Source organism: Phalacrocorax aristotelis, chromosome 12, assembly GCF_949628215.1.
Source record: "Phalacrocorax aristotelis chromosome 12, bGulAri2.1, whole genome shotgun sequence".
In the NCBI taxonomy this organism is placed as follows: domain Eukaryota; kingdom Metazoa; phylum Chordata; class Aves; order Suliformes; family Phalacrocoracidae; genus Phalacrocorax; species Phalacrocorax aristotelis.
Window position 1 is genome coordinate 484,271 of NC_134287.1, and position 24,281 is coordinate 508,551.

General features: G+C 43.4%; 1 protein-coding gene across 16 annotated transcripts in view; it reads left to right on the forward strand.

The window, feature by feature from the left end:
* Positions 1 to 24,281, forward strand: part of SORBS1 (sorbin and SH3 domain containing 1) — a 174,884-nt gene that overhangs the window by 64,688 nt on the left and 85,915 nt on the right. For all 16 annotated transcript variants that reach the window (XM_075108002.1, XM_075108010.1, XM_075108015.1 and 13 more), the window contains one exon: positions 19,699 to 19,809. The gene's annotated coding sequence lies outside the window, so the exon portion shown is untranslated. The remainder of the gene's footprint in view (positions 1 to 19,698; positions 19,810 to 24,281) is intronic.

A 24,281-nucleotide genomic window follows, 5' to 3' on the forward strand; every position in this document is an offset into this window, starting at 1 on the left:
CAGCATGTGTTAAGCATCTTGTGTTTAAATGCATTACAATTTATTGGCTACAGTATTTTAGAATTGTTAAAGTTGTCCAGGTCTCCTGGTGCTCCAAAGAGGCTGTATCCAGAGACCACCAGCAATGAATAACTATCTTTTGGACTATGGCTGCAGCCAGGGTGCAGGTTTCCTCTGAGGAATCTAGACCCAAACCCAGCTTTTAAGAAAAGGGCCCTGGCCTCATTTGTGTCAGAGTAGGGAGGGGTGCCAGGTTTTTAGTCACATTTGACACTCGGTCACACAGCCTTTGTGGGACCTTTGGGAAGGTAAAAGGGTGACCATGTTATGAAATTGCTGTTTTAGTGTTCCGGACCTAGTACCACTTTCAGCAAGGAACTGTGCCATCTGCCATATGATTAGATTAGATTAGATAAGATTAGATTAGATTAGATAAGATTAGATTAGATTAGATAAGATTAGATGAGGAAAAAAAACCCCAACATCCAAAAAAAGCCCCCCAACCAAAACCCAGCACCAAGGTTTCCAGGTTCTTTCTACAATGAGTAGAGAAAGAAAAGCACTGCCATGTGGGGATTTGTTCCAGTTTATATGCCTGTCCTTGTGCAGGATGACTTGTCCTCTTGTAGCCCTTGTTGCTCACCATTAGCTGCAGAAGTAACTGTTCAGGTGCCTGGTATCTGGTTAACTCTAGCTAGGTGAGGTGGATCCTGTCATTACTATTTATGTCTCCTGTTTGTACATGCGGAAATGTCCATGTTTAGAATTCATGGCACCACTAATTTTATCTTGAGTGAGAATTATGTTTTACAAAGTTCACATATGCCTATGCTGGTGTGCAAGCCACACTTGGGCAACATTTTTCAGGAGAGTCTTGCTGCTGGAAAGCACTGGGTAGCTGGTCTTGGTGGGAAATAGAAAGTAGAGGGTCAAAAAGGGATAATTAAAACTGCAGCTCTCAGCAAGATCTAAAATTTCTGAAAAACTGAAACTATGAGAGTTTCATGCTACAAATGCTTTGGATGCATGGTGCACTTGGTGGTTACTTGGAGCCAAATGGGATTTTGCCTTTTCGCATGTATAAAGTTGCTAATTAGGGATGGACAGTTCTGCTCTGAACATGTCACATAATTCTTATGAAAATGTAATGTTATGAATTTGTGCCTCTGAGGTCTGTAGTACTCTTTCACTGTATTACTCTAGTCTATGTGGCTCTAAAACTATCCTATCAATATTCTTATAATAGACAGGGACTTCCTATGATTAATATAATTATTTAATAGTTATATTACAACAGCAGTTGAAAGATCTGGTGCTGAACCTATTTTGTAAGATGCTGTGCAAACACCACCTTTTCTTAAAGAAAGTGTTAAACCAAAAGTTGCTCTACCTGTTAGCTTTTAACTATGTATCTTAACAGAGAGTAGGGGAAGACTTTAAGTTTACCTCCTGGTCTTTGTCTTCAGTCAGTACATTTTTGTTTGAAAAGATAAACTGTTGATCTCTCTGAAAATGAGAACTGAAGACACACGATGTGAATGTAGCTCTGTTCTACCAAAGAATGTGAGTATCCAGAGGAAGTTAAGTACAGAGTTAAATCCGTTTAGTGAAGCCCAATGGCACTTGCGTAAGTGGTGTGTTGCCTCAGAAGCCATCTGCAATTGCAGCTGTTTACATCCTTAAAGTTACGGTAATACCTAATTCTGTTTAGTGAAAGTGATTGTGTGCAAAAAGTTAAATAATTTCAGGAATAAATCCTAGTTTTGTAGGTTTTTTGAAACCTGGACCTGCTGGTATCCAAGCTGTACTGGGTGTTCCTTAAACAGTACGTGGGGAGACCCTGTTTATCGTTCCAGTGGGAGAGCTGTATTCATTTTGTTGGGGGTGGGAGGAAGGAGCTGTAGTAAGATACTGTCTGTCCTTGCCTTCTCTTTTGCATTGGTGGGGTAAGAAAACCTGGTTTGACTGCCAGGCTTATTGAGCTCCTAGAGTCAGGGCCCTGGTATACCATGGGTAGTAGCAATGTCAGATTCTACTCTGCCATTTGCTGAGCCACCTCACTGATGCGACCCGAGCTGTTTCCTGATAGGGCCAGTTTGGATGGAAGGCACTGTCATGCATGTCTGACAAGTTCCTCTTTGCAAGCCGCTGGGCAGCTAACTTGTTTCACACAGTCCAACAAAGTTATGATATAGGTGTTACTTTACTCCTGGAGTGGCTTCAAGATTCTTTTGCTGGGGAGTAGGTATCACATAGAGAGCAATTCTCTTCCAAATCATCCAATTTCTTCATTATGTTGTTTATGCGCTTCTCTAGGCATGCTTGTGGAGTGTGTCTGTTGAAGGGTGCCAACACTTCGCTGTATAAGCATATTAATTAACTCTTAATATCTTGATTGTAGACATGAAGCCCTAAATCACTTTGGTTATTTAGAGAAGCAGAGCCTGGAGAGGACTTTCTGTATTATTAAGGATGCTTTGTCATTTCAGGAGTCTACTGGCAACTGACTGTACCGTAGACTCAGTTCACCAGGCTGCTTGTGGCTTCTTTTGGGACTTTAGACAAAACATCCTGCCTATGCTTCAATTTCTCCATTGACAGAGCAGGGACAACTCTTGCAGAGTCATAGCAATAGGGACTTCTCTGCTTAGAGCTGCTGTGGAGTTGTTGAGATGATGTGTTATAGCAATGTATCATTTTGTTCTGACTGAAATGCAGCATTACTGTTCCCCTTGTAATTCTCTTCAAGAAGAGCGCGCCAGGATTTTAGCACTGAAAGCAGTTCTCTTACTGCATCACCAGGCGAGTTCTTGTTCTTTGTAACAACATAGTTTCCATTTCTCATGACAGACTATTTCTAAGCTTTGCTTGTTACTTAGGACTGGATTATATAATTTTGTTTCTGTAGATGCTTTCATCAGAAACCAAGTCCAGATGTAGTGGGTTGGCATTAGATCAGGTTGAACTACCCAAGGTTTTGCTGAGACTAAATAAGGCTTAAATATTTTCATTCTGTTTCCACTTCACCTTACTTACCATGCTGGCATTGACAGAAGCAAGGCTGCTTTCCTGAGTGCTGGTCACCCTTCTGCATAGTCAGTAAGTGCTGTTAGCAGTGTTTAAAATACAAGTGACTTGTTGATGCAAGGGAGAGACAGGGGATTGAATAGCTAACCCTCCTTGTTTTGGCAAGTCTATTAAGATGTCAAGTGGCTCATACGGTGGACAGGATTCTGAGACCTGCAGTAGCACAGCCCTGACATTTGGAACTGGCAGCCAGCCCTGAGGATAACAGTGCACTCAGTCTGTTTTCACAGAGATTCTCCTCATGGGTCTGTTTCTGGTAATAGGCTGCCGCTGGCAGTGCGCATGGCAATTGGGGCTAATTGCTAACAGTGTTGTCACCTGTGACAAACAATTCATAATCAACTACTGCCTGTCTGCAACTCTGGGCAATTACCATGTGTGTTACAAGATGTGTTGTACCCTACCGTATTCAGTAAACAGCAGCACTGTACTGACTTTTGCCTTCTGCTTCCTAAAGACTGCTGGTGGAAGCCAACTTGCTGCAAGATATGGCTACCACTGGCCCACAGAAGACATCCTTTGGTTTTTGTGTGCAGGAGCCAAGAACGTTGGATGGCTTACACTTGCAGTGGGATGTGTGCCGAAATACTGCTTTAAGGGCACGGATACCCCCAAAAGGGCCTCATGGTGAGGCAGTTTGACTTTAATTCATCCTCTTGGAACAAAAGACACAGTCTCCAACCCCTCAGACTAAGGTCTTGGAGCAATGTGAGCTATATGGAAAGTGCTGTTCTGATTTTTAGCAGTTGAGTCAGTAAAACAGCATGACTTAGTATCTAGTTATAGAAGAGGTTGGGGAAGGATATTGCTTGCCAAATATGCAAAGCATTTGTGTGATTTACTTCAGCAAAGATGTGAAATACATCCTACTCAGTCTGGGCTAAGGAGGAACTCTGGGGCTAGGAAAGCGCTAAGTGCAGTGGCAAATGGAGATTGGAAAAGCTATGAACCCCCAAGGAGATGCCTTGTCTCCCACCTGCTTGAGGCCAGCTTGATGTGGTGATAGACCTACCTCTGGATTGAACCCCTAGGACAGTTCTCTGTGTAACAGTGAAACAGTGATATTTGACAGAGATGAAAGTTAGTTTAGGCTCCTGTTTCAGGAGAGCTCGTGCAGTGCTTTGTTGAACGCAGGGTGGTATTGGAACTTCCTGATGCAGTTACGGCCAGTGCTGCTTTTCTAACGATAGGGAGGTCTCTGATTTGTGATACAATTTAGTTATGCAGGAAGATCAAAAGTCAACTGTCTTGTTTGTTTCCTTAAAGCTATCATAGGAAACATCTCAAACACTGCAAGCTAATTAACTGCAGATACTATTTAGTTACCAGTATCAAACCTGTTGTATCATTTTCTGTATATGGACTTTTGAGTTCTGAAAACCATAAGTTAGAATTTGTCCATTTACTTATCTGGGGTTATGCTTCCTGAATACTTCCCCGTGAATTATGCAAATTATGAGGAGAATAAAATGGGCCAGTATACATCCAAATTTGGTTCACAGAAGTTACTGGAGTAGAATTTCTTTGCATTGCAGAATTCTGTCTCTTTCCAGGAAACACATATACTGGTGACCTCAGCGAATCAGTCAGTCTTCCATGGAAGACCTCATTCTGTACAACTGAGATTACATATCTGAGTGTAAGTTATCTAAACTGCATTAAAATATGTTTAGTCACCCAACTTTTCACAGAGCACATGCAGCATTCCTCCTTCCTTGTTATTACATGACAATTTTCTGATAGCAAAGCAAGAGAGCATTAATTTGTACAAGAAGTCAGGTCCACGTGAAGAACATATCACTGGTACACTGTGACAGAAATGCATGCATACTGTGAATGTAAGTTAAGGAAAAACTGCACCTTCTCGACAGAAATCACTCCAACTGCCTTATTCTCTAAAAAGAAACAGCAGGATCCCAGTGCATGGATATAACTGCACTGACACAACCTTGATAAAGTTAGTCATGGATCCTACTTCATATCAGTACCTCAGCAGATCTGCTTTCCTTTCATCAGCTCCCTCCTTTTTCAAGGGTCCTGGTCTTATTCCTGTTAAACAAAGAGCTGCTTCTTTATTGCTTTTGACATGGGGCTCAAGAATTCACTTACATAAAAATGCCTTGAAATCATGGGTGTTTTGCCATAGAGTATGCTAGGTTCATCCCCTGAACATAAAAGGTTTATCATTGCTACATCATCGGTAAGGTAAAGAGGTGTGAGAATTGCTGCCTCAAGGGGCTGTGGAAAGCTGTGGGCCTAGCTAAGAAATTCTTCTACTGTGGAGGTGACTTTGGGGTGAAGCTAAGGCTCAACAGACACAGAGTTTCATGTAGTTACTTCCATGGCATGGATGTGGCTTGATGGTCTAAGTAGTGCATACTTCTAACTGTTGGAGAGCCTTAGACTATTCTGTTGAGCCCTACTTTGAAAAACACAAGAAGTGTCTGGCTCAATAAAGTGTGGGAAACGAGGAGAAAATTTTTACTAATTATTGTGAAAGTTTATTCGGCTTCTCTTGGCACCTAACATAGCTGGGAGCTTCTATACCATATGTGAGCTATGGAGCGTTTAGAATGAAATAGTTCTCCTTTAAAGGTTTGAACATGTTTCAGGAGTAAAATATATTGGCACACATTACAAATGGCTGTGTAACAGTCAAGCACAGTCACCTTCACGGTGTACAGGTCTCACAGGTTTTGGTAGTCAAGAAACAAAGAACTGAGTCTGTAATGCTGTCTGCCTCTTTGGAATGGGGGTATCTTCCTAACTCATTCCAGTCCTGTCATGCCGGGAGCAGCTCTGTTTGCTCCGATTGCAGAGAAATGTGGTGGCACAAGGCTGGCTTACACTTGCTGAGAACAGGAGTACAATGCAATGGAAGTTCCCAAGGTCCTGGCGGCTTAGCTAATGAACACTGCATGTCTCTGTTAGTGTTTGAACATCCGTTTAGTTAGCTAAACCCCAAGACAAGTGAGCACCTTGCTCTTTTTAAGACAAAACTGATAATGTTTGAATAACTTGTAGAAAATGTTTTGGCTCAGCATTGTTATAGCTAGCCCAGCTGTGTTATAATAAAGCCAAGCCCTTTATTATCTGAAGGGATGGATGGGGAAAAAAAAATTTCTTATCATATTATAGCCAAATACAAAGCAGCTGAGCTACTGGTCTTCTGAAACATAGGTCACTTTTGCTATGGAGTCATGTTCAAACATCTTTCTAGCCCTTACCATCTGGAGGAAATTGTCTGCTTGAGCCAAAGCATTCTCCACTTCTGAATGCACAGCCAGGCTCTGCTTAGCATCCCCTTAGCTAGGACAAGCAAGCTGCTTACATGGGAGCGTCTGCTAAATCCTACACCTTTTTAAAAAAAGTGCAGGTGTGCTAGACGATGGATGGGCGAAAGGAATGAGGAGAGTTTATTCTCTTTCTATTAGCATGCCCATTTCTCTGCAGCACTGATGTGGTCTAGCCTGTGAAGTTCCATGAAGTCAAAGGAGTCTTCAGGTATAAATTTCAGTCCTTAGGTCTGAGGGGGAAGCAGCTCTGCACAAGTTCTGGTGCAGTGTTAACAGAGAATTCATCTAACCAAGATGTGGTCTCCTAAATGGCAGCGCTGTCTCGGGTTGAAAGTTTAGACTTGGATCAAACATATAAACATTTGCAAAGACATCCGTAAGAGTAGCTAGAATGTTATGCATCACTGAATAAGAAACAAGTTGCGTTTGATCTGGATGTCTAATGCCAGGTAAGTTACTCATGTGCTTCTCTCAGATTTTAATACTTCTTGTTTTCAAAAACGGAAAAATGGAGCAATGTCACCTCAGAACCATTTTACAAGCCATGAGAGTGCCAGATAATTTTGTCTTAGCCTTACAACAGTATCCTTCCTCCCTTTTGAAATTCTGCAACCATATTTGACTGTTCTGGCTGTGCTATCGTAGGCATTTTTGCTGCTCTTGTCAAGCACATGGCTTAGTTGTCTCTTGGCGCCAATTTGTAATCTGCCATGTCTTTTGTCTCCGACTTTTTTTAATGATAAGTCAGAAGAGTTTATAGTTCATTTGAGTATCTGTGAGGTGTCCTCATCTCTCAGATATTTAATGACCATATTAGGGAAACTCTGAAAACTCAGAGAATCTAGATTATGGGATTAGTTCTGAAAGTTTAGTATGCTTACAGAATTTGAAAAATTACTTGACTGATAGCTTACATTTTTTGCAAAGCTGTAAACAAAAGAAGAGTAATCAAAGCTTGGCTGGTTCACAGATATGAATACTTCGATAATATCTCACAGGAAGGACAAGAAAAGGCCAATTATTCAGGTTCATGGATAGCATCTGTTCTGCGGGTGGTCTCTTGGAGTAGGTACAAAGATACGTAAGTCATGCTGTTGTACTACCCTTTCACCATCCTGAGTGACGCCTCTAAAACGTGAGGGGCCAGCATGCCAGTGCAGGATGAGGAAGCATGGATGATGTTCTTAGTATTCTTCCTGTAGACAGAGAAATTCTGAGAGATGTCTGCACATCCTGAGTAGGTATGCTCCATTCTTAACTGGATTAACATTATATCTCACATCACATGGGATATTTAGCTATAAAGCATATCTGCCTCTGCATGTGGATAGAATCCCAATGAATAGAAGGACATTCAATGCAATAACAAAGTTCTTGTGGTTAATCTGTTATGAGGTACTTGGATTTTTAAATAGTACAAGGATCTTTCTATGCCATTTTGATTTTTGTTTTCTTCCGAGCCATTGATAATGTTTTTCAAACTTACTTTCTGTAGCCACAAAGAAGGCTAAGGTTCTTAATTATTCATATGGTTCTTTAATTAAAACAAAACAAAACAAAACAACAAACCCAAAAACCAAAAATAGAACAAAAGAAGCAAACAAAAGAAAAAGGAAGTAGCCTTTAAGGATGGCTCCACCTGCTCTGCAAGGTGATGGAGCCATCACAGCTCTTCTGCAGTGGAAGTACAGTGCTCACTTTTGCAGAAAATGCAGGTGGTTATTGGCTCTGGAGAGTGATGCTCAGTCTGGGCCTACAGAAGCAATAAATAGAGTCTCTAAAGGGAAGTCAGTCTTCAGGAACATGAGTAGTAAACATTGCCTAGGCCTCATGAACACTCAGTTGATCTCACCTGGGGACCTGGAGCAGCCTGCCTTATGCCTGGGAGCACAGTGCTGACATAGCTAGGTAGCAGCTAGCTCAGGGCTTGCTCACACCTCTCTTTGTAGCCCTGCATAGGAATTAGGCATTCCCAGAACATTATAATTTTTTTTAGCTGAAACCTAGAGATTCCTGGATACTGCATGAGCTACAGCAGCTCAGACTTCATAGAAATACCCAGCTATCATGGGAGTTGCTCTCAAAGCACAAGAGGTGGCACAGCTGGGCCTTCTGCATTCACTCCACATTTGACTTGCAACTGGTTAGGGTCCCCTGCCTTCACAGGGATGGAAACCCTCCTGGGAGTCAGGATCAAATTCTGTTTCATGCCTGCTGCAGAGTAAACTGTGAAGGTAGCTGGACCCAAGGAGAGCTACTGCTTTGGCTGTATGCCTTCTTTTTGTTGAGCTTGAAACCCTGTTCTCACATTTCTCACGTCCTGGCTGACTGAGGCACGTCCTCCTGCATCAGGGGGGAGGACAGAACTTCCCACTGGGTATATTCATGGAAGACAGATGGGAAAGCAGCGTCCTCTTTCAGATGCAACTCTCCCCTGTCTTGAGCTTTTGAGATTACTGGACATGTTAGGCTTCAGTGCTAGGAGACTGAAGAAAACCTCTGATTTGATTCAGGTTTGACTCTTGCTAGCTACACCTGACACCTGGCAGGATGTAGTAGCAGTCTGAGGTGTTTGCTGCTCTGGGTCTCTGTGCACAGGTGGAAGCGACTGAGCTCTCTTGGGGGATCCTCAACCAAGCACAGCATTGTCCTGCCCCAGCACCCAGAGCACTTCTGTAATGACCAAAGGGAGACTGTGGCTCCTGAGAAATGTCACCAAGTATTTAGAAAATCATTCTGCTTGGCAGTATTTCAGCTTCTTACCTTGACTTTTGCCTCCCTTGTCCTTTGATACTGTGGGCCTCTGCATTAAAATAGGATCTGTGTTTCCCAAAAGAGAATGCCTGGAGGATGGTGTGAAGTATGTGTATTGTATGTTCATGGTATTGCCACTTCAAATGTTCTTGAATCAGCAGGTGGCTCCTCCTACCCCAAATTAAGTGATTTCACTTAAAGAATCATGAGGGGGAGTTGTTTGTCATGTAAGAATATACGCTAGAATGACTTCTATTTGTCTTCTGGTTCTGATCCTTTCTGGTTCTTCAAGTTTTTCTCTTCACTGTGGGTGTCAGTAACTCCCTGATTTTATTTTGGGGGTTGTTTTTTATTTATTTTAGATGAAAGCTGAGACTCTTATGTAATCTTCTGTTTCCATCAGGTGAGACTTTATGAAAACATCACGCATTGTAAGAGTTGACGCTAGATGTGCAGTGCCTAAGGGTATATCAAACAGGGAGGTGGCACTTTCTGCTGTGCCCATTCTTAACTGACTGAGAGATTTTATACAGTTTAGAGCAGCTCCATAAATGATTGAGGGCAATTCTGGATGGGTTCAAGCTTTGAGAATCCCCCAGGAGATTTTTGGTTAATGGTGGAATGTTATCACTTGACTGGAGCTATGTGAGAAGACTTCTGTATTTTTGTGGCAACATTTTGGAACTATTTCAATTACTAGGACAGTGGATGTTAAAAATCCGGGCTGGTATTTTAGCACCAGGGCTTTGTTGAAGACAGGGTGGCTTTTAAAGCCACTTTATGAGAAACAAATCTCTGTCAAAGTTTGTGTATTTTGTGGTGATCTGAATATGAAGACCAAAGATGGAGTTTTTTGGTGCTTATCTTCATTCATAGGAGCAGACTGAGTCACAGCTGGGGCAGACTTTAGGGGGAGAAGGACTCTTGAGCTTAAGTAAACAACTTGCTCATTAGCTTTCCAGCCTGCTAGAGGAATAGAAATACCAGTTGTTGTACCAGACAAAACTGTAGGCTTGCTTACTGGCTTTGGTACAACCCAAAACTTCTAAGGAGAACTTGAACCAGTGCTCCCCCACGGTTTGGGTGCCCATCACACACAAGACCATGTAAGGGCCAAATAGGCATTTTACAGCCTTTTTAATCCTGACAATGACTCAGAAAGGGCAGACCCTGCCTGAAGGCAGCAGTATGGGGCTGCAAATGGAGGAGAGCTACGCCTTTGGATTGATTATCCTTGTAACTCTTCATACAGCTCTCCCAGCTGGAGGTATTATTTATAATAATACCTACATATAATATATTTTATATATATAATATTATTGTCTAATCCTTTTTGAAAGCCAGTAAAGCCATTTCCCTACAGTATTCCCTCCCTGCCCTGTGATAATAAATTCCTCAGGCTGATTTTATGCCACTTTTTAAAAATTATTTTTATAAAAGAATATCTATTACACTTACTGCCTTTTTATAGCATGAAGCAAGGTAAATTGGTACATCCCGTTCTTGCTTCACAATTATTCATTCATTAATTCACCTGCAACCTGAAATCAATCAGCTTTTCTTCTTTCCTTCTGTCTTTTCCAGGTAAATATTCCTCTAATCTTTCTGTGTAATCTCAATGTATGTTTGTAATTTTTAGTTTCTTAAACACTGATTTGATTCAGTTGTCTAGTCTTTCAAGGTTCCTCAGTATATACATTGGTGAGCAAGTCAGATTTTCTGGGCAGCTGCTCCGAGAGTGCCTGATTCTTCTGTGGCTGTTGCCTGGAGCATTATGAATCCCAGCCCAGGTAACGATGTGGTTCCCCAGGACTTTAACAGCTCCCCTGTACCTGGCCCAGGGCTGCTCCTTCCTGTGCTTGAGGCAAGCAGGAATTTCCTAAAACATGTTTGTGGGGCCCTACCACCATAGGCAGGGTCCTGCATAGTCCAGCAGCAACCACAGCAGCCTTGAAACTGCTTTCTGTGTTTCCCCCCTTCAGCATCCCAGAGCAGTACCCGACAGCGTGCGGTAGCTGTAACTCAGCATGCTCCGGCCCAAACACTGATCCTCTGAGAGCTGCTGTTTAATCGGTTTTAGACTCCTAGGAAGGCCATCTGAGCAGGAGACGTTCTGAAGTGAGATGTTTTCACCCATTTTAAGGATGCAGTGTTCAAGCACAAGATGTTGGCAGGGAATCTCGTGAGAATTTCTCCCATAGCGATTATAATCTATTTTCTTCTGTTATGTATAAAGACATCAAAACAACATGAGGTTTAAATAAATATGAAACATGAATTTGTTCTTCAGAACAGGAAGCATTTTTCTTTTCCTGTAGTCCTGACTGAGAGCCTTAGCATTTGCCCTTCATTTTGCCAAGAACAGATCATGTTTTTCAGGGTCTAAGTCTAATTTCTTAATGAGAAAAGCAACAAAGAGAAAAAGCAGTCCATTTGTAAAATCTCAGTGGAAGAACAAAATAGGCACATATGCAAATGCAGGAGGGTGTGTGTGAGCACCTGCGCAGATGGGGATAGAAGCAAGCAATGCAACTTGCTTCCATGAGACGTGCTTGCCGTTTCATCCCAGCATGAAGCTAGTGTACAGAGAAAGCAGAGGCGCATTTCACATCAGTTACAGAGCTCATGGACAGTATGTCTGTGTCAGCTTTTCTGTGAGCTGATAGTGACCCCATGCAGTGCACTGTTCCTTTTCTCATTGCCGTCTGTTCAGCATTTCACAGTTTCTCAAATCACTGGAAGCCTGCTATTGATTTTTGGATGTGTCCTAAGTTTGATGTAAATTTTATACAGTGACCTCCTACTGCCAGAAAAAAAAAAGATTTCAGGACACCTTCAGCCCAACATCTATCCTTAAATGGAAGATGTTTGCAAATCGTTGCAACCTATTTATAATCCTCTGGGAATGCCTGAGCTGAAAGGGAATCACCACCACCATAATGCTTATGGATCTCTGCAGATAAGATCTTTCTTTTCATGGGAGAATTCAGCCACTTTAGCCTTTGTTCTCCATATTTTGGTGTGCGATTGTCTCTTTTTTAGTATATGCACAGCAGCACCACAGTGTAACAGTTGTGTCTGTTTTTGTCCAGCATGATGTGAATTCATTCACATGCAATGCAGGCTCTGCATTAGATCACACAGATTCTGCTCTGGCAATGGTACATCTGCGTGACATGCCCCATTGCTCCGCCAGTCTACAGCCAAACCCTCTTTATGTCATTCCACTCTTCCTTTTCTCATTTCCATCTGTTTGTTGTTCCGGAGTTTCTTGAATAACAGGGACACATTGATTGCTTTGAGATGTGTTATAAGCTTGTTGTGAGCATTTTCTTTCCTTTAATAGCCCCCTTTGCCAGGCAGTGCAGTTGGAGGATGTCGTAAGGAGAACTGACTTTCTTCCAGCTGTTCTGCTGAAGCAAATCCCAGTGGCTCTTCTGTGTGTTTGCCCACTCGTTGCCCGCACCGATTTTCTATTATTCTTGGCAGATATACTGAGGCCTGTTATTGCAGCCACTGAAAATTAAGGGGGCCTTGTCCCTTGAAGTGTTAGAATAAAAGAGTTTTTTAGCATTAGGGAGGTGAGGAAAGGAAAATAAGTGCTTGAACTTTGAAGGATTATTGATATAAAAAAATAAGACAAGGAACTTACTCCTATTCCGAATTTTGCATGCTTCACCGTTTTTGGGTTCATTGAGGTAAAATTCATTACCATAGTTGTTAGCTGTGAAAAATTATATTCACTGTTAGGTTAACTCATGTGGCTGGATTTAAAGTCCTGGCTTTATTTACAGCTACTTAATGTTTGCCTCAAGCTGTGATAAAGACCTTACACTTTAGGGCTCCAAGTGATTTGCAAAGAGGTCACGTAGAAATTAAATACTGTCTTCCTTGGAGTGTTCTTGAGATGCAGCGGGAGGATGCAAGAGGAAAAGGCACGTGCCTTCCACCGGAGCACTGGGTGCTGGCTATGGCCAGGGTCAGAGTGCTGTGGTGCTGTGACCCAGCAAGGGTGGGACCCCTGCACCACCTGGAGCTGCAGCTGCTGCCCCCCCCCCCAACACTGAGTACCTCTCTGACTGCAGCATTTTCATCCTTGGTGCAAAGCCCTTCTGGAGTGATATTGCACAGGGTGGGGAAATCATTCACTGCTTTCTCTTTATCTCCCCCTTCTCTGTTGCAGTTTCTTTTTTCTAGGCAGTTACATGGTTCTCAGCCTTTTTGAACCATGGTTAGTCTGACCTTGGTGAGATTTTTGTTGCATTATTTTCCTCTCTCCCTGGAATGAGGGGCTGTTGTTTCCTCCTAGAGAAGTGTAATAAACACAGTGCCCAGAGGTCAAGTCACTATGTGTTTGACCCTTTGCCTTGGTCACTGACCCACTTTTCATTCAAACACATTAGTAAATACTGGCACTTCTCATGTCTTTAAGATTCATGTAATCGGAAGATTTGAATTGGAGGTATCTCGTACTATTGTGGGGCCCGGGCTGCCTGCCAGTTTTACTTCTTGAGAAGCAAGTGTTTAGTTTTGTGAGTATGAAGCGTGTGACTTATTCTCCTCCTTGACATGCTTTAATACATGTACTGAGTGGTGATTTACATGAGGATGCACTGAGGCTCTGCTTGAGCTGAGAGCACTCGGTGCTCTTTAATCTCACATGTGGAAAGAGGAAATGAGTTAATCTGCGGTTAAATATAGATCTGATGAAAGAGGTGGGAAGGGGAGGGGTTGACTGTAGTCTCACTTAGGTTGGGGTCAGTTGAGAGTAACCTCTGTATCTGGATGATATTACTCTGGGGTAAGTCATATCCCACCTCTGCGGAGTTGACAATATTAGCTAATGGAAAATGGCGACAAAGTGAGAATATGCCCTAAGCCCTGGCATTGCTGCAGTGTTGTTCTCGCTGGTCACCCTCTGCATGTTGATGACACTTTTTTTTTTCCCCTCCTTTCCTTTCAAGAGGTAACCAATGGATTATAGGGGCAAGCAACCGCACATTACTGAAATTACATCTTAAGGACCAAATCTGAGAGTGGATCAGTGTTGATCTACAAGCTTGGTTCTCTGTGATTGCCGTGAAGTTGTACCGTGTCTTTGTTCCTTTATTTTGCAGTGTATGTGTGTTTGCTATTTATTCCTGTCCCCAGCTTTGAGATGGAGATGCAGAAGAATTGAGGAACCAGGACACCTCCTCCACAGAAATCCTCTTCTTCCTTTGTGTGCAGATGTGTTCTCAACCTCTGCGTTAGACTGAGAGCTGGCACCCACCATTCGTGCCATCTTCCTGCATGCCTGGGTAGTTTTCGGAGGGGAGGGCACGTTATTGTATTCCTTACTGATACATATTAGCTGCTTCTGAGCAGTTTTCTCTCTGCAAAGCTGCCTCCCGGTATGCCAAACCGGGCAAGGAGGAGTGCTTTGCACCGGGCTGGCCCTGCTGCCGGGCCGGGTGTGCTGCCTGTGCTGCGAAGCAGTACGCTGCCTGCCTGCATGGTGTTGCAGGAGAGGTGAAATGGATTTGGTAACTCATTTGGGCAGGTAAAAGCAGACTTTCGGGCATGGGCTGAGCAAACCTGAAAGGAATTTCACCAGCAGTCAAGAGTTGCCTCTTCTTGAGAGGGCAGCTTGAGCTAATCTGTTGTGTGCTGACAGTGTTCGTTTTTCATAAGAGCTGAACCCAAGTAGTCCAAGTGAGGAATTTGCATTTGGAGATCACATACTATGTGGGTCATGTGTGATGAGCAGTGGTGAGGAAAGCCACTGGTTTACATAAGCTCACTAAGATGAAATGTCTGCCAGTTAGAAGATGTCTTTTTTTACATTGCAGAAAATCTGAATCAGTTTTTAGAGATCAAGATCTGGCCTGGAACGCACTTGTGCCTCTTTTGTTGATTTCACTGGGAATCACGTGCTTTTGCAGGATTTGGCTTGGCATGTAGATTAGTAGCAGCATCACTGTTCTCTTCACTCTTCCTGTTGGCCCAAAGCGATATTCTGTGACTCATTCTAGTCCATAGACACAGGCTCAGCTCGGGCCATCTGTCCTTAAGCAGTCCATATAGATCGTATGCAAACAGTTTTGTAAAATCTAATAAACTATCCAAAAGCCAATAACATTAGAGGTGGCTTATCAATAAGAGTCTGATTCTCAGTATTATTATTAATTGTAATTAGAAAAAATGTTACCAGAATCTGATCTTTGCTGCACCAGCAGAGGATGGCGTTTTTGTTGTATTTGATGCTTACTAAGCTAGAACTCACAAGATGGAGTGGCTTAGATAAGAAATTTTCAAGCATCAACTTAGCAAGTGGTTGCTCAGGAGGAAGACAGGGACCTTGTCCTCCCTTCCACACTGCTGGTTGTTACTGTACCAATAGTGATGATTGACTTCACTCGTAGCTTTGCTATCTGAAGAGTACATGTGAGCACTGTCTGATCAGCATTGAGAAAACAGATGAGCTTAATTTATCTTCACTGTTGTTCAGTTTAATTGTGTGGCTTCTGCCTTCTGTGGATTATGGAGTGCTCACATGGACACTCCTGCTACCAGCCCTGCGGGGAGTGGTAACCTCCAGCAGGTGAAATGGTAACAAGGAGTTTTCAGTGGAAACACCTTCAAAAGATGGGTGTCTATTTCCAGCCTTAGAGGCAGTGTAGACCAGTGAAAAAAGCATTGTGCTAGGAAAGCAGGAGCTACAGTTTCTTCCTGGCACTGATCCTGGTGTTATGTGATCAGGTCAAATCACTTCTCATCCTTGCATCTGTTTCCCCTTTATCTGTCTTGTCCATTTAAACTCCTTGGAAAAGGGGCTGCCTGTTCTTATGTGGACAATGGCAAAATAATAATAATATTTTTATCTTGTCTTACAGAGCTCCTTAAAGCTGTTGTTTTCTGAATGGCCTTTAGATCTGAGTACTGTTGGTTGGGTTTTGTGGTTTGTTTTTTTTTTTTTTTTTTTCTTTCCAACGCTTTGTTTTTCCGTTGCAGAGTTGGCCCCACACTGGTGTGTTTGATTATGGATTCATTACCATTGTACTTACTTTGATTTTGCAGCTTGGTGCCCAAATCACAGGGCGCTGTACAAACAGCATGATGAAGTCAAGCAGGGTCAGCCCCTTTCTCTTTTTACCTTGAAAACAATGTAAAACTCCTACGTTTCTTTTGCTTGGCACCTCCAGTTCTTGAGCTCAAGGCTCCGTGTGTGTCTGCTGCCCTCCTGTTGCGTTCAGGTGTGAGATCACTTGGACAGTGTTTTCCGTTGCTGCCTGTGGGGTACTGGAAGCTGTGCTGTCTGCTTGGTTGTGTGTGAGATCAAGCTGTGAAGTGTGGAAAATAAATGCAAGAATAGCATTGTGCTGAGCTGATGTCCATCCATGTCGACAGTGGGTTAGTTGTGACTAGGTGCCATTACCTGGGCTCACAGGTGTACGCATAGACTTCTCTTGCTGGATCGTGCCTGGCCACTGTCTGTGACAAGGCATTTTCTCCTGTTTCTCACTTCTCCTTTTTCCTTTTGGCAGCGGTTCTTTCTCCATGGGGATGCAGTTTAAGTGTGGCCTGTGTCCAGCCCTTTTAAGAAGTGCCAGGTTACTGGCTGTTGATCTGAGAAGGCGGGTAGCTGGATAGTTTGATTCTGGACTACCGGAGTACTGTCAGCCACTGTATCAGCCCTCAGCATAAATAGAGCAGCCTCCAGAAACACCTGTAAAAATGTGGACTTTGGTACTTTTGTACTTTAGCCTCATGCCCATCTGATTGCTGCTGTTCCCTTCCCATGCCACTCTGAAAATCCCCTTATGCAGGTTTGGGTACCAGGACAGCAAGGCTGTAGCTTGATGCATCAGAACAACACAAACTGCAGTTTTCCCTAAGCCGCAGTGATTTATTTGACTGCGGATTTGAGCACTCTAAACTCAAGGAGTGTTTAGAGTTGGGGAAACCCCTACTTTAAAAAGCCCAAACCACCAACCCCACGGGAAACCTCTTTACCAGCAGTGTGGTGAGGTGTTTTTTTTTTTAATTTTGTGGTGCATTTTTTTTTCTCCTCAGTTTGCTTGATTTCAACACTCACCTGTTATATTGCTGCATTCATCCAAAGTTTCCAGGTGGGAGCACTGACCCTGCTGTGTGCTGCTTTTGTAGCTCACTGAGCAATTTTGTCACCGTTGGGGCCTGGTTTGCTGGCTACTTGTGCAGGAGGAGTCCAAGTACCTTTTGCATTATTCAGCGGAAACTCTTTCAGCAGACCTTTCTGATGCAGTGGGAATCAAACTCTAACAGCAGATAAAGCCAGAACACAGCTGAAGTCTAACAAAATAAAAATTTAAAAATGTTGAAAACTTTTGTCAGTGTCCTTTGTCTCTGACAAAGCTAGTGCTACCCTAATTTTGCTGCCATTGACAGGAAGGGAAGTTTTGTCACTAACGGTCGTGGGTGTAAGGTTTGCCTGAACTGAATCCTTCTGTGAATCCTGCATTGATTTTTCACCAAAAATAGCTTCTTATGGTCCTCCAGGAGCTACTGTGGGGCATATTTCCAAGGGGAAAGTTCAGATATTTAGCTACCTCTTCTAGACTGGGGCACAGACCAGCCCTAACCTGCATCCTGATTCCTGTGTCTTGCTGTGCTCCCTGGGTATGTGCCAGGTTAGAGCCTTAGCTGTAACAACTCTCAGCACCAGAGGAGTTTCTCAGTTGCTTTTCATGCTGTCTACGCCCTCCTCCCCCTCTCAACCTAGCTCTTAGTCCTTGTGATGAGTAATGAGTTCTCTGGTTTGGGCAGCTTTTGATGGCTGGGACTCCAACCAGCTTCAGCCTTTTGCCAACTCACAGGACAGGGCAGGCTGGGCAACCAAAGTGTAGTTAATGTCAGCAGGGAAGCTTCTTGTGTCACAGCAAAACAAAGGCTTGGCCTTGCCACTGGAATATTAACTCTCTCTCGGTGCATACTCTCGACAACTTTATAGCAAATTTTCTTGCCAGTGCTAGCAATAAGCCTTTCAAATGTGTGTCCTTTCATTGATCCATTTGTGCTTGTTAGAGATGGAGAAACTGCCAGACGGTCCTGGATAGACAACTCTAATTTGTTTCAACTTGTGTCTTCCTAGGACTGTTCTAGTTTTATTGAAAAACTAGCCTGGTTCTTCTAGGCTCATTGTTTGGGATATTAGCAGGTCTTGAAAGAAGTCTTGAGGCTTGTAAAATCATCATATTATTGGAGCTCTGTGAGCATGCTCTGAGATTGCTCCCAGACAAGGTCCCTGTTACTCTATGAGAGTTTTTACTGCTGAGCATCACCTTCGATTTTCTCCGTGCCATTTATGCCCCACATGCATTGTTGTGAGGAGATCTAACTGGTGAGGCTTACTGGCTGAAAGGGTGGTTGTGCCAGGCCCTTGGAGATTCTGGCCTTGCATTGTTTGTTGAAAGAAATGTGGCTCCACTCCCCTCTGAGCTTGAGTAAAACACGCAGGAAGATTTGTTCAGTCATGCAGTGTAGATATGTAACTTTGCTAGCTGGTCTCCTCAGGTTCTTTTAAAAGTTGTTGAATGCAGAGAAGTATGAAGAAGGCAATGTAGAGAGAGGCTGGGTTGCCCTCTGGAAGAACCCCTCTCTCCACTCAGTACAGAAGAAGCTTAGGGTGACTAGCTGACCAGTTCAGCCTGAGAAGTGACATGATTAAAGTTGAGCAGTGTCAATACTTACCTTATAAATCAAACTGCAAAGACATCTCACTGAAGCCAGGCTGCTATTAATGTTATTGAGTGAAACAATAAAGCTGCACAGCCATCTATCAAATCAATGTAAAATCTAACCATTTAGACTTAATATTGGACTGGAGTTAAATAGTCACATTCAGAAATCCATCAATGCATGCAAAAAAATAAATTGTCCTCTTTGAATTCTGTGGCTGTCTGTCTAGCTGTGTATCCTAACCAAGGAAATTGTCAAAAGACAACCTGATATATGTTTCTTATTATGTGTCTACTACCTGCCCTTCCTTCTGAGCGTTTCTATTCATGGCAGTGGGGAGTTACATTTTGTGGCTGTTGTTGCCCCTAGCTCCCAGCCCAGGCTCTGTGTCAGACAAGCCTATTTATGTATCAAGGAAAGCCGCATAAGATGTGTGTTCACTTCTCTTTTTCTGCATTTTGCAAACCAGTATACTAAATTAAGCTGAAATCAGCAGTGATTTACATCAATAAACAGACTGTAGGTTGTAGGGAGGCGTGAGTGTTCATGCTATTCAGCTGTCCTTGCTGCTTGAGGGGGGCATCTCTAGCAGAAAGGCAGGAAAACGGATGTGGTTTCAGCCTTCCCTGGAGACAACCGTAAATATTGGTTCTCACATAGGGGATGCTAGGATGTGGATCTGGTCAGCCTGCTGTTTAGACTAACTATGCTTCCTGCATAGTAAGCAGAGTGAATTGCTTCATCTAAAAGTAATATTATTTCTGTGAATGGCTGACTGCTTTGGTACAGCCGTCTCAGTAATTTTGTTGGACAGCAGGACTAGTGGCACTAATTGAATTTTCTTCCTCTTTGACTTTTGTAGGTATGTGCTGTTATGTAGCAGTTGCATGTGAAGAAAAGACGGAGTGGAAGTTGCTGTCAGAGGATCTTGTCCTTCTAAGCTGGGCCTGAAGAGTTCAGCCAGCTGACTGGCGTGAGTACCCTGAAAGGGAGGGAAAGTAGCACATCACTGGGAGACCTCATCTGGACTTGGGGCACCAAAATTGCATATCTCTTCACTTGAAGTGAAGGAGTTTTTCTTCCCAGTAGCAGCCTACCTGAGTTGTGCAGCAGAAAGCTGCGTGTTGGTGAGAGCACCACTGTATTATATGGGGGTTTTTGGTAGGTGAGCTAGTCAGTTCTTGAGAGAGGATCAAGCTCCAAGTGCTATTTTTGTGATGAATCACAGATGCATTAGATAAAACATAGCAGTCCTAGCAAGGATTAAATTCACCTTTGCCACCATCAGATATGTGCCTTGCTTATTATCTGCATTTGTGACATACTTTTCTGTTTATTTTTATGCTGGTGCCAGTAAATATTCTGTGCCTCAGTCTAGGTCAGAAACATGTGGAGGTAGTGGGATTTTGGAAATGGAATGAGGGTTAGGTTTTAAGATAAAGACTGAAGTTTAACAGTTGACCTTGAATAGGCTGCAAATCCAGGTTTAGCACTGGTGCTTCCCTGCATGGCAATAGTCAGCTGGATTCATTGCCTTATCTGTAAGAGGCCATTGGGTTAGGTTTGAATGGATGTTGGGATGTGTGACTTGACCTGGTGCAGGTTTAGGGCAGGCAGGGGCTATTGGACTGGGATCAGGGTTTGGGGTGAATTATGGAGTTGTTGACATAAGATAAGGTCAGGTCCCCAAGGGGCTACTGGACTAGATTTAGGGTAGCTGCAGACAGCTACCTTTTGGGACAGCTACAAATACTGGTGAAGCTGATTTGTTTCTTTAGAGGAGATGGTGTGGGATCTTTGGGGCCGTTTGGTCTAAGATTAAGTCTTGGGTTGAAAGAGACTTGACAGTTCTGAGATAAGGTTTGATATTCTTACTTGCCTGAGGCAAAAGCACCTCAGCTTTGAGAACTCTGCATTGAAGCAGATGTCTTAGACACGATCAAGGCTGAGGCTCACAATTCAAGCTCTTGAGACATTTTTCCCCCTTAGGATGACTCTGGTATGGAGCCTGTTTGTGATCAGGAAGGCAAAGGTCAAAGCAGCAGTTACAGAACACTAAATCTCTGGCATCCAGAAATCATCTCCACTCCTTTCCCATATAACACTGTACGTGATATTTGTCTCCATGCCAGAGTCACATCCATACTGACATCGTGCTTCTCAAGGGTTGCTTATGTTTCTCTCCTTCAATGATACAGAGCCCTTCCAGTAAGGCTGTATCAGTCTCTTGCATGTTGAACATGCAGAGGCTTTTGTCAGCCTGACTGCACTGTGTCTTTTATGAACTAGTCCTCCCTGAGGAAGGAAAGTCCAGGCAGTTGGAGAGGAAGCTGGAGAAGCTTTTGGGATGTATCAAGCCAGGTTTTGTGTCATTCTCCTCCCTTTGCTTTATAAGCAAAATCACATGGACCCTGCTGTTGAACTGGTACAATTACTTGGTCTCTTCTAGAGATGGGCCATTTTATACCAGGCCTGAATATGATCCTGTGCTTTGGCTGCAAAAGGGAGCGAACTTCCCTCCGCTCAGTTTGGCTGCTTTAGAGGGAAGGGAATGTGATACTCGATCCTCTTCCAGCCAGGAAGATGCAATCAGGCGCTGATCTGGAAAAAGAGCATTACCAAGAAGCCTTGGTTCTGAGACACATGCCTGGGAGTCACAGTGATTCATGTCTGTGCTGTGGCTGACCTGTGTCATCAACCAAGTGGTGACATCTCCTTTCCTTCTTCCTTTCTCTCCAACACCTGCTCAGTCCTACTGGCTGTCAAGTGACATCAAGGCATGGCACATCTGTGCTTCAAGGATTGCATAGCACTGAGTACCAGGGCCTGGGTAACCCATACAGGAATTTGGAAGAGAACGGCTTACTCTTTAGCACCTGTGCCAGGTTAGGTGGAGCTCTAAAAGGCTCTTTTTACATTACATTTTTATATGAGAGAAAATATTTACTTTTCTGTAGTGTGATGACTCTTTTCCTTTAGTTAGAGGCCCATGGGAATGCAGGGAAGTGCTTGTATACCAAGCTGTTTTGCATTTGTTGTTTTTTTAAGATCTAATTAAGGCATTGTGTTGGCTTTTAATGTGACCTGCAATGCATGCTGCAGATCAAATATTCACTTCAGACCTTTAGTCTAGGCATCTGGCAATTAATGGAGACAAAACAGTGCTAGGCCAGGCAAGCTGGACCAAAGGTACTGGTGTGGGGGGAAGTATTTAGCCAGTGCACCAGTAAACAAAGTAAGTCTATGAAAACACAGTGGGGAAATCTTGGCTATTTATTGCTGTCAGAGGTGTGGGAGGCAAAGTGCGGAAAATGCTACCAAGTAGGTCCAAGACTCTGTTTCTCCCACAAAGGAGAAAAACTGCCCTTAGTGCAGGCACAGAACTGTTGCAGAGGTTGCTACAGAATTGGTGTTCCACTGATGGCCAGGTTTCCCAGGGCCCACTGGTCAATAGCTGCTGCTTTTCTCGGTTCCTGAATTCATTGCTTCAGGTGAATGCTGAAGGTTGCTCAGACATGCTGCTGTAAGGTGCAACGAGTCCTCCTTTTGCTACTTCCCCTGGAGACAGAGCAGGATGTCTGCTAGAGGAAGGCATCGCCCAGAATGTCGTTTTGGCTCCAGCCAGCTGATCGCACGAGCTCCACACCAGCTCTGCCCATCTTAGACTATATAAAAGGTTTAAATGGTACAGCACCGTGACAGAAACCAGAGCAGCAACAGTGAGAGTGAGTTTATAGAAAGCAGGAAGATGGAGTTCTCATTTTTAACATTGAACTTTTGGGAACAGATGGAGAGTCAATGATACAGAGATGCTGGAAGGGACAGTGTGTTTCAAATGTTTTCCTTAATGTCTTCCCAGTCTGCTCACAGATTCATAGTTTCTGCCTGTTCAGTACAGGGCAGTTAGTATAGGGTGTGAAAACTTCAACACTCCTGGGCCTTCAGAGGTGGATGTTCCCCAAGGCCTGTTGAGCTGTGTTTTTTGGGCTAAGGGATTTTTGACACAAAGGGTTGTGGAAGCAGCTCATGGCCTGACGGGCAATGTGTTTGTTTACTTCATTCCAAGTCACCACAGTGAAGGGTCTGGACTTTCTGGATAGAGATAATGACCCAGGAGCATCTTGACTGAGCCCTGTGCTGATGCTAACAGGCCAGTCCTGCCTCTCTAAATGGCCAGTGGTTTTTGTTTGGGGTTTTTTTTGTTCTTTTGTTTTGTTTGTTTAATCTGGTTAGGAACCAAGAAGAATCTAATCAGAGCCCAGCGGTGCACTGAGCAGCAGTCATTATCATTACTTAGTCATCCAGTTGCTGTTTCTTTGCTCTGACAAGAAATGTTCGTGTGTTTCCTCTCAGTATACCCAAGCGTTGCCCTGGGAAGACAGATTTAAAGTCAGTGAGGCCTTCAAAATTTTGTGGCAGCCACAGTTTGAGGGAGAGGAACCAACTAGAAGTGGGAACTTAAACTCTCATTAACTCCCAAAAGCAATGACTTTTGGCTGTGAACTGTGAGATATGATTAGTCTCTCATTAGCTTTCATAGTTACAAATGTAACTGGTTAATCATTCCAGCCAGCTGGCCGGGTCAGAGGCAAATCCAAATCCCTCCCCAGCCTGGTGTTTTGGGCTGGATCTCTACTTACTAAGGACACACACAGCAAGTACATTGTGCAGAACTGCTAGGGCTTACTTTCTGTGAATGCCCAGGCTTGTCTACTGGAAGACGTGTTGCTTCTTTTGGCTCTTCGGTTCTGTTCCTGGGTAACAGAGGATCAGCTGTGGGTAGCCTAATTTGATATTCACTTGTCTTTAGCAATTAGGGTGCAGGGAAAGGCATTGCAGGGAAGTACTGAGATGGAGAGAGAGCAGCCTGAATTTTCTGTGCTGCTTCTGCTAGTTCTGCTAGTTTCCTACTTTACTGCACTCCTACCTCTCCCTTTTTACCCTTAACCTACCAAATCACTGTCTTTGGAAGAGGCAGTAAGCTCAGGTGCTGGCCTGATTATGCTAAATATCTGAGTATTTTGAGTCTGAAGAATAATGAGAGAGTTTTACAAAAATTAGCTTCCTTGCACGTTATACAGAATATGATTTTGTTCTCACTGTACCTTAAGGTTAATTTAAGCTCTACAGCACAAAGGTTAAGAGCAGTAGTAAACAGCTAGTGCTATTAGAAAAGCTTTTAATATTGATTGTGCTGTATTCTGTTACCTTCACAGCCAGCAGTGCCTTTCATTGAATGAGGTGCTGGTTGGATCATAAGGATGGCTCTGGCCTAAACTAAGCTTGTTATACGAAGTGCCATTGATGGTCTTCTGTAGTAGAGGAACAGAGCGTGGGTTCTCCTGTCACACACAATCCAGTGGTTGCTGAGCCTAAGCCTTGAGTCCCACATCCCAGTTTGGCACATATGCCACAAGTCACATCATGCAAGTTTTGCTTCCATTT